This window comes from Bidens hawaiensis, unplaced genomic scaffold (genome assembly GCF_021521415.1).
Source record: "Bidens hawaiensis isolate Kalapana, Puna unplaced genomic scaffold, B.hawaiensis_p1.1 tig00042371_1, whole genome shotgun sequence".
Classification (NCBI taxonomy): Eukaryota; Viridiplantae; Streptophyta; class Magnoliopsida; order Asterales; family Asteraceae; genus Bidens; species Bidens hawaiensis.
This window is the reverse complement of record NW_027497502.1, coordinates 48,257-57,992: the sequence shown is the minus strand read 5'-3', so window position 1 is coordinate 57,992 and position 9,736 is coordinate 48,257.

The following is a 9,736-nucleotide window of genomic DNA, read 5'->3' as shown; positions in this document are numbered from 1 at the left end:
GTCATATAGATTCGTGTTTAGCTGTATTATGACATAAAGAAACAGGGTGTAAGCAGGTAATATACTTAAGATGGTTTTCATCGTTTCTGTGATACGAGTTAGGTTCAATTAAGCCTCAAAATTTAAGTGGGCAACAACTCAGAGATTATGATGCCTCCTATATTTTCTCCAAGCGTATTTGGCTTTCCCCAAGTCACCCCGAATTGACTTCGACCCATAGTGTCTGATTAAGTTTGTAAGTACTCTTCATCTGCTTCCCGTTCTCTTTCTTACTCCATGATTAAGAAGTCTTGATATTTTGAACTCTAGAATGTTTTCATAACACATAAATTTATTTATTTATTTATTTTTTTTTTATTCAAACATTTATATAGACTTCAGAGTAGTAAACAACTGCAAGTCCCGAATCTGGATCACTACAGTTTCTTGAAACGCTATCTTCACGGGAATCAGAACACTTACGGGCTCGTGTATGACTAGGTAATCGCTTTTCTGCCTATCATTCGGAAAGATATATATGAAGACATGCAAAACTCGTAAGGAGTTTCCACGAAAAATCAAGTAGTTTTAGTTTGTATCACATCTACTTTACGCACCATAAAAAGCTACCATGACATACAATAACTGTCCTAAAGCCTTTTAAGCCTAATAACTTCACTAGTTAAGCACACAGAATCAGTATATCTATCATTTTCCAAGGTTGGATCAATTTTCTGTTAAACATAGCAAACGAACTTCTTACGAAGTAGCAGACTTGAAAAATAATTTCATTTCCCTATAAAAAATTTTAACATTAATCGCCCCGACCAAAACAAAGTCTTCAGGTAAACGGCTATCCCGAAGATCCAATGGATCAGCTGGACCGACCACATACTAGTATGTGTCCTTCTAACTAAGTATGATCGACTAATTTTAAGCCAAAAAATGAAAACTCATCATAAACCGTCCCGGTCACTTTCAGTCATCTGGTTAATGGCTATCCTCAAAATCTACAAGTAGAAAATGAGGACCAAAACATATCCGAAGACAAGTCCTTCAAACTGAGGTAACCGACATATTTTAAGCGATAGTGACGTTTTTTTTTTCTTTTTTTTTAAATATAACATGAAAAGCATGGTTACTCGGGATTGATCATCCCATTCAGCTCGATAAGGTTTTGAAATCTTGTTTTGTCAAACGCTTTAGTATAAAGATCAGCGAAATTATCAAGCGTATCCACCTTTTCAAGCACAATTAGTTTCTTCTCAGCACAATCCCGTTTAAAATGATGACGTATGTCAATATGTTTAGTTTTACTATGCTTCACGGGATTGTTAGTTACTGAGATAGCAGCTGTGTTATCAATGCAAATAGGTGTAAGTAAGAAATTCAGACCATAGTCGCGCAACTGTTGTTGAATCCAAAGAACCTGGGAGCAGCAGTTGGATGCTGCCATGTATTCTGCTTCACAGGTTGAAATTGCGACTGAAGTCTGCTTCTTGCATTGCCACGACACCAATCTGCCACCAAGAAACTGACATCCTCCAGTTGTTGACTTCCGACTCTGATTGCACCCTCCATAATCAGAATCTGTGTAAGCGACTAGCTCTAAGTCTCCTCCTCTCGGGTACCACAACCCCAGCTTCGATTTGCCCTTGAGATACCGCAAGATCCTCTTCACACCCTTCATGTGAGATTCCTTTGGGTTTGCCTGAAAACGAGCACAAAGACAAACAACAAACATTATATCAGGCCTAGAAGCAGTTAAGTACATTAAAGAACCTATAATAGCCCGATACTGAGTTGGGTCCACATCTGCATCACCGTCTGACTCAGCACCCAATTTGTGATTGACGCAGATTGGAGTGTCGAATGGAGTGCTGTCCTCCATCTTGAAGCGTTTGAGCACATCATGGACATACTTGGTCTGATGAATGAACATCCCATCCTTCTTCTGATCAACCTGCAATCCTAAAAAGAAAGTTAGTTCACCCATAGCACTCATTTCAAACCTTTTCTTCATGACGTCCTCAAACTCCTGACACATGGAGACTTTAGATGCAGCAAAGATAATGTCATCCACGTAGACTTGCACCAGCAGGAAGTCGCTTCCTTCTCTCTTAACAAACAACGTGCTATCAATCTTCCCTCTTTCAAACCCATTTTCAAGCAAGTAATCTGATAAAGTTGAATACCAGGCACGAGGTGCCTGATGTATTCCATACAATGCCTTGCTTAACTTGTACACGTGATCAGGAAAGTCTGGGTCAGGAAAACCCGGAGGTTGCTCAACATATACTACCTCATCAACTTTCCCATTCAGAAACGCACTCTTCACATCCAGCTGAAATACCTTCATCTTCTTATAAGCAGCGAACGCCAAAAACAATCTAATGGCTTCCAACCTTGCGACAGGAGCGAACACTTCATTATAATCAATACCCTCTTGTTGATTAAATCCTTTCACAACTAGCATCGCCTTGTTTCTTATGATAATCCCTTTCTCATCTCTCTTGCACTTAAACACCCATTTTGTGCCTATCGCATGCACATTCTTCGGTTTTTCAACCAAATCCCATACTTCCATTTTCTTGAACTGAGCCAACTCTTCTTGCATGGCTTCGACCCACGAGCTGTCCTTGAGAGCCATTTGATAATTCTTCGGTTCAATCTGGCTGATAAAGCAGGTGTACAAGCATTCGTTGATTATGCCTGTCTCCTTGATGCTTGTGTAAACACAGGTGTGCTCATTCAAGCTACGTCTTGTTTGTACACCGGAGGACACATCACCAATCACATTCTCCAAAGGGTGATCTTTATGAATTCTCGTGGTCGGAACAGAACCAACATGCAAATTGTCTTCCAAGTTAGAAGAGAGCTCGTCAATGGTTGTTTCATGCTGAGAGTGAAATGGATTGAAAAATTCTTCTTCAGTCGAGGCAGCAGGGGTATCGACAGCATTTGATGAGGAAGGTTGACATTTATCGATCAGCTGTCTTTGTAATAGGTTTTCTTCCTCATCAAGGATCATCTTCGTAGCAACTCTCTCTTCTTCTTCAGCAATATCCAAATACGGTATGTTAAAAGACTTAAAAAGTTTAACATAGTCGAAAAACTCCGCAGGTCCGTTGCTTGGTTTTGGCGGTTGGTAACTTGTGATATCGGTGTTACACACCACCTCAACCTTGCTGGTCGATGTATTGAAGACACGTCTGTTGGGAGTCCCAACAACATAACCGAATAAGATTCCTTCATCGGCTACTTCACCAAATTTAGAATTTGTCTTCAAAATCGAACAAGGGGACCCGAATGGTTCAAGGCCACTCAAGTTGGGCTTTCTCCCATGCATAAGCTCATAACACGTTTTACCAAGTCTTTTAACAGTTAAGACTCTATTCAGAACATAACAGGCTGTAGCAACAGCTTCAGCCCAAAACACCACAGGAAGCTTTGAATCAGCCAGCATTGTTCTGGCTCCTTCAATTAATGTTCTATTCTTCCTTTCAGCCACTCCATTCTGTTGCGGTGTATACGGAGCGCTGTATTGGTGATCAATCCCTCTCTGAAGGGAGAAGATCTCCATCTCAAAATTCTTGAACTCCGTTCCATTGTCACTCCTGATGAACTTAACCCTTTTATCCATAACGTTCTCAACTTTGGTAATCAAATTCTTCACCATCTGAGCCGTTTCGTCTTTTGATTTCATGAAATATACCCACGAATATCGTGAGTAGTCATCAGTGATCACCAAGCAATAAGAAGTTCCTCCTAGACTTTTTGCATTCACGGGACCGAAGAGATCCATGTGAAGCAACTCCAGAGTACTGGCAATTGAATTGACTTTCTTGGTGAGATGGGATTTCTTGTGCTGCTTTCCCTTCTTGCACGCTATACATTTATCTTCAAAATTGAAATTCTTCAAGGGAACGCCCAGCACAAGTCCATTCCTGACAATGTGGTTCATCTTCCGAAGATGAATGTGCCCCATTCTCCTATGCCACATTTCGGACTCTGATTCACTCGCTTTTGTCATAAGGCATGATTCTGCCGTGGCCATTTCAGTTGATCTCATATCCATAATATATGTATTTCTTTCACGTGGAGCCTTCATCACAATCCACTCCTCTGGTATCTGAAAACCAGGTTTCAACACAATCGCCTCATTCTTTGTAAAATGAACGGTGTACTCCTTATCACAGATCTGCGACACACTCAGCAGATTGTGCTTCAATTCTTCTACAAAGTTAACCTTCTCCAAAGTCATCTTTCCGTTTGACACCGTTCCCATTCCAGTAATCTTGCCACCACTTTCACCGGCAAAGCTAACTCTCCCTCCTTGAACAGGTTTCAAATCGTGTAACAAGTATTTGTTACCCGTCATGTGCCGGGAACAGCCGCCATCTACAACCCAAAGATTGTTGGCAGCCCTGTTCAACTGTTCCTGCACAATAAAGCAAAAGATTAGAATTTAGGGACCCAAGACCAATTGGTCTTGGATCTATACATCCCAAACTTTGGCTTTCCAAAGTTAGTATCTCGAAAATTCCTGTAAGTCCTATTAGGAAGCCTCCTTGAAGATTGATTGTGAGGCCTACCAAACCTTTGTGAATTAAAAGAATTATAACTTGTGGTTTGGTTATTAGCAGTGTAAAACTGAGATTTGTTTCTATGAAAACCTGAATTAGTCACATTTTTGAATTTTAAGTGGTTTTCATTTTTAGCAGCATGATAATTACTATTAGGTTTATTCTCAGCTTTAGTAGGCCTTACACTTCTGAATCGCTGCTTCAGAGGGCAATTTGCAACAAGATGTCCTAATTGATTACATCTAAAACAACACCTATGCTCAAATTTTTTATCAACCGGTGTTTTAGATGTCGTGGCTTTAATACCGCCCGTTCGTCTCACATATGGTGGGACGTACGGGTTTAGTGGAGTACTCTTTTTATTCGTCTTATCTTTCTCTCCACCATTGGGTAATATCACCTCCTCTTTTGCCTTACCAGACTCGGATGACTTATCCGAATCTGATGAGACTGGATTTGGATCAGAAATTTTAACACTCTTAACAGGCGAACTTGTTTCGCCTCCACTAACATTTGGTTCTTTAACAGTTACTTTAATTGACACTGTCTGAGCAACCTCAAAGTCAACAGATTTCTGAACACTAGGGTTAAAAGTGTAATTGTGATTGTACGGTGGTGGAACCTCATGATAACCGATTCCTCCCCTCTTGACAGAGGAACCTTGATCACTAACAAGGTGATCAAGAATAGCAGAGGAATTTCTGAACTGCTCCAGTTTTCGATTCAGTTCCACCACTTTCACCTGGTGGTCAGCAATCTGTTTTTCTCTCTCAGCAATTAGTTTGGTCTTTTCCTCCAATACTTCATAGCTTAAATCAATCACTTCAATTTTTTCAGCAAGTTTTGTTTTTAGACTTTTAACATCTTTTTCACAAGCTTTTATTTTAATTTTATAATTATTTTCTCTTGATTTAATAAAGTGATGATCTTCTTTTAACGTTTTAAACTCAGCATCCAAACTAACATACTGATCAGTTATGGTTGCTAGTTGCTCAGACAAGTTCTCACATTTTGAACAAGTTGGTTTAGAACATACCTCGGAGAGCTGATCTTTAACATCTACCATGAAAGCTTTTTCTTCTCCGGTAACCTTCTCACTTTCTTCAGTTTCAACCTTCGCCAAATTTGCCTGCTCAAAAGTTTCTTTAGACAGCAGGTTCCAGTTGTATTCACCATCTTCTCTGGACATCATGGCACTATAATCTTTTCTACCCTCACTTTGCTGTGGAGACCTACCCTGACTTCGTTCCACACGCTCATTCCTGCATTCTTTTGCAAAGTGACCGTTTTGTTGACAATTGTAGCATCTCACCTTTGCCTTGTCAAACCCCGGCTTTCCACCGACAAACTTCCTTCCCGTCTTTCTCATAAACCTTTTTACTCTTCTCACGATCATGGCCATTTGCCATTGTAAATCCATTTCTTCCATATCGTCAGCATCAATCTGATCGTAATCTTCATCCAACATAGCTGGATCAACAATCTTCCCTTGAATGTAGTTCTCATAGGAAGCAATGAAAGAAGCATAGAGACCAAACTGCTCTTCAGCAGACTTGACACTCATAGGCATCTTGGAGTAGTTGTTGCTGGGAGAACTTGGAGAGCAACTACTCTTGCTTACCTGGGGTTGAGAACCACTCGATCCAGCTGCTACATAGCAAACATCCCCATTTGTGTTAACTGACACATGCCCCTCATGTGATGAGTTGGGGCCCGACTCTCCCTTTGTGTAGTAGGCAGCAGATTCAGTCTTCGATCCTGAGCTAGTGTTGACTTTAGCTCCATACATACCTGGATCTTGAACCTGATCCATAGGTGTCTCTTTTCTGACCATGTTAAGCTCAAAGGTTCTGAGCTTGTTGACTGCCGTTTCAAGATCATATGTGGGAAAGTCCTTGTCTTCCCTCATCAGCACAGTGTACATCTCCCATTTTGGTGGGAGAGCATCTAGAAGCTTCTCAACTATTTCTTCTTCTCGGTAGGAAATTGAATAGTTGCTCAATTCAGTTATCAGATGGTAATATCGAGTGATAATATCATCTAAGGATTCATTCTTCAAACACTTGAAAACTGAGAACTGGGTTTTGAGCAATTTTATCTTTGAAGCACGGATTCCTACATTCCCTTCAAATCTGTTCTCAAGAGCTTCCCAAAGCTCTCTTGCTGACGTATACTTTCTGAACATATGAAGGATCTCTTGAGGAAGAGCCATAGTAATAGCAGCATGAGCCTTGCTCTCGGCCTCATACATCTTTTTCTCTTCTTCTTCCATTTTACTATATTTTTTAATTTGATCATGACCTTCATACTCCATAACTAGTGGAATATAACCATCCTGGATGCATACCCACATCTTCGCATCCTGGTATTTGACGTATTGTATGAACCGATCCTTCCATGCAACGAAATCGGTTCCCTTCAGCAATCTTGGGGCCTTGGTAGCTGACCCTGCTTCAACTTCCATCTTCACTAACTCAGAGATGTTGATCGACGACATCTTTCCCGAAAAGTAAGAAACCTGAAAAATTAATTTTTTTTTTTTTATATTCAAGTACTGTAGGCGAAGTTACGGATAACTTCGCTTGAAGTAGGCGAAGTTGTAGAGAACTTCGCTGAAGAACTTCGCTGATAACACTGCTGATTAACTTCGCTGATTCTTAACTTCGCTTGAGGTAAGCGAACTTAAGAGGTAGGCGAAGTTGTAGAGAACTTCGCTTGAGTTAGGTTCCCTGGACGGATCACACGAGATATCTCGGTCTACTCAGGTGCGGAATCCCTGCGTAGATCGTTACGAGCGTAGAAAGCAAATCAAACAAACACACACGAATAAACCGAAACACATTATATATTAATAACCGAACTCACGTGATATGAATCACTGATACAGACTCTCGATTAACTCAAACGACTAACTTAACGATTTTTCTAAACCAAGCCGTAAGCTGGTATATAAATACACGACAACTTCGCCTGATATGTTCAGGCGAAGTTGTCCATAACTTCGCTTGTTCAACAAGTTCGCCTAGGCGAACTTGTTAACAACTTCACTTAAACAAAAACATAAATAACATTACAGACTCGATTACAGACACTAGACTATGAACTACTGACATTTATGCACCCACACGAAGTCCTCGGTACCTTCTGGCAAGGCCAGTATAGGTACTTGAGTAAGCTTTTGTTTAAGTATGTCGAACGCCTCTTGTTTTATTGTTCCCCATTCATACTTGATGTTTTTACGAGTCAACGAGGTTAAGGGAACGGCTATACTAGAAAAGTTTTCGATGAACCTACGATAATAGCCGACCAAACCTAAGAATCTTCGGATCTCGGTTGGCGACTTTGGAATCTCCCACTTAGAGATAGCTTCAATCTTAGCGGGGTCCACTTGAATACCATTGACGTTGATGATGTGACCAAGAAATTGAACTTCGTGAAGCCAGAATTCGCATTTTGAGAACTTGGCTTACAACTTCTCGGTTCTTAGTATTTCAAGTAAGGTTTGAAGTTGATTTTCATGATCAACCTTAGACTTAGAATAAATAAGTATGTCGTCGATGAATACGATAACAAATTTATCCAACTAAGGCTTATAAATTCGATTCATCATATCCATGAACGCGGCTGGCGCATTAGTGAGACCAAACGGCATGACCGTGAACTCATAATGTCCATACCTTGTTCGGAATACGGTTTTCGGGATATCTTCGGTTTGAACTTTGAGTTGATGGTAACCAGAACGAAGGTCGATTTTCGAGAAATAGCTTGCACCTTGGAGTTGGTCAAAAAGATCGTCGATTCGAGGGAGTGGATATCGATTCTTGATTATGACTTTTTTTAGTGCTCGGTATTCGATACACATGCGCATTGACCCATATTTCTTCTTGACAAATAGAATTGGCGCTCCCCATGGTGATGAACTCGGTTGGATGAAACCCTTATCAAGTAGCTCGTCAAGTTGTTTCTTCAATTTTTTCATTTCGGTTGGAGCTAGACGATATGGGGCTTTGGCGATCGGAGCAGTACCGGGAATAAGATCGATCCTAAACTCTACTTCACGATCGGGAGGGATTCCAGGAAGTTCATCGGGAAAATCATCGGCAAAGTCGGAGACGATAGGCACGCCCTTTATCTCCTTCGGTTTAGATTCTTCGGTGACGTAGGCCTCGAATGCTAAGCATCCTTGATTTAAACATTTGTTAGCCCTAATCATGGAAATTATGCTAACTTGGCCAGCTTCTTTGTCCTCTTCAATTCTAATGGTTCGTTTATCGGGGGCTTGAAGTTCAACGGTTTTGCTATTGCAAATGATACGAGCATGAATTTCGGATAACCAGTCCATACCAAGTACAATGTCAAAACCAGCAAGAGTCATTGGTAGCAATTTAATTGGCAGAATATAACCAGCTAACAAGATTTTTCTGTTTTCTAGAGCTTCGGAGATTTTAACAGTTTCACCACTAGCAGTCTTGACGCTTAGAGTTTATTTAGTTTTGTTAAGGGTTTGTTTAATAGAATACAAAAGCTATAATCTATAAAACTTAAGTTGGCACCCAAATCGAATAAAACCCTAGCATATATATTGTTAACTAAGAAAGTACCGGTAATGGTTTCTGGTATGTCGGCCACTTTTCGGGCGTCGAGCATGAAGACTCTTGCATTGCCTTTCTTGGCTTGACCGCTTCCACCCACACCACCAGTCCCGGGTTTGTCTTTAGGACATTCAAAGCTTAGATGCCCCATTTCCTTGCAGCTGAAGCAAGTCATCGTCTTTTTCCAGCAATCAGCAGCGGCATGGCCTGGTTTGTGACACGATTCACAAACAGTTGCGGTCGAAGATGGAGAAAAATGGCATTGACCCCTGTGGTGCTTTTTGCACGTCTTGCATAGTGTAGCATTAGAGTTGAATCCAGTTCGGTTATGGTTTACGCCCTTACCCTTGAATCGGGCGCTTCCTCCAGTTCTCCTTTGGTCGTTGGTCGACACAACCTTCTTGTCTTCTTCCTTGTTGCGGACAAGGCCACCCATGAGATATCCTGCTAACTCCATCGCGGAGTCGGCAGTTTGTGGGAGGTTTGACCTCACCATGTCGCAAATTTCCCGCGATCATCCCTATATGTAGCGTGTCACTTTGCTGGTCTTTGGGTTAACCAGCTGGGGAACGAGGCGAC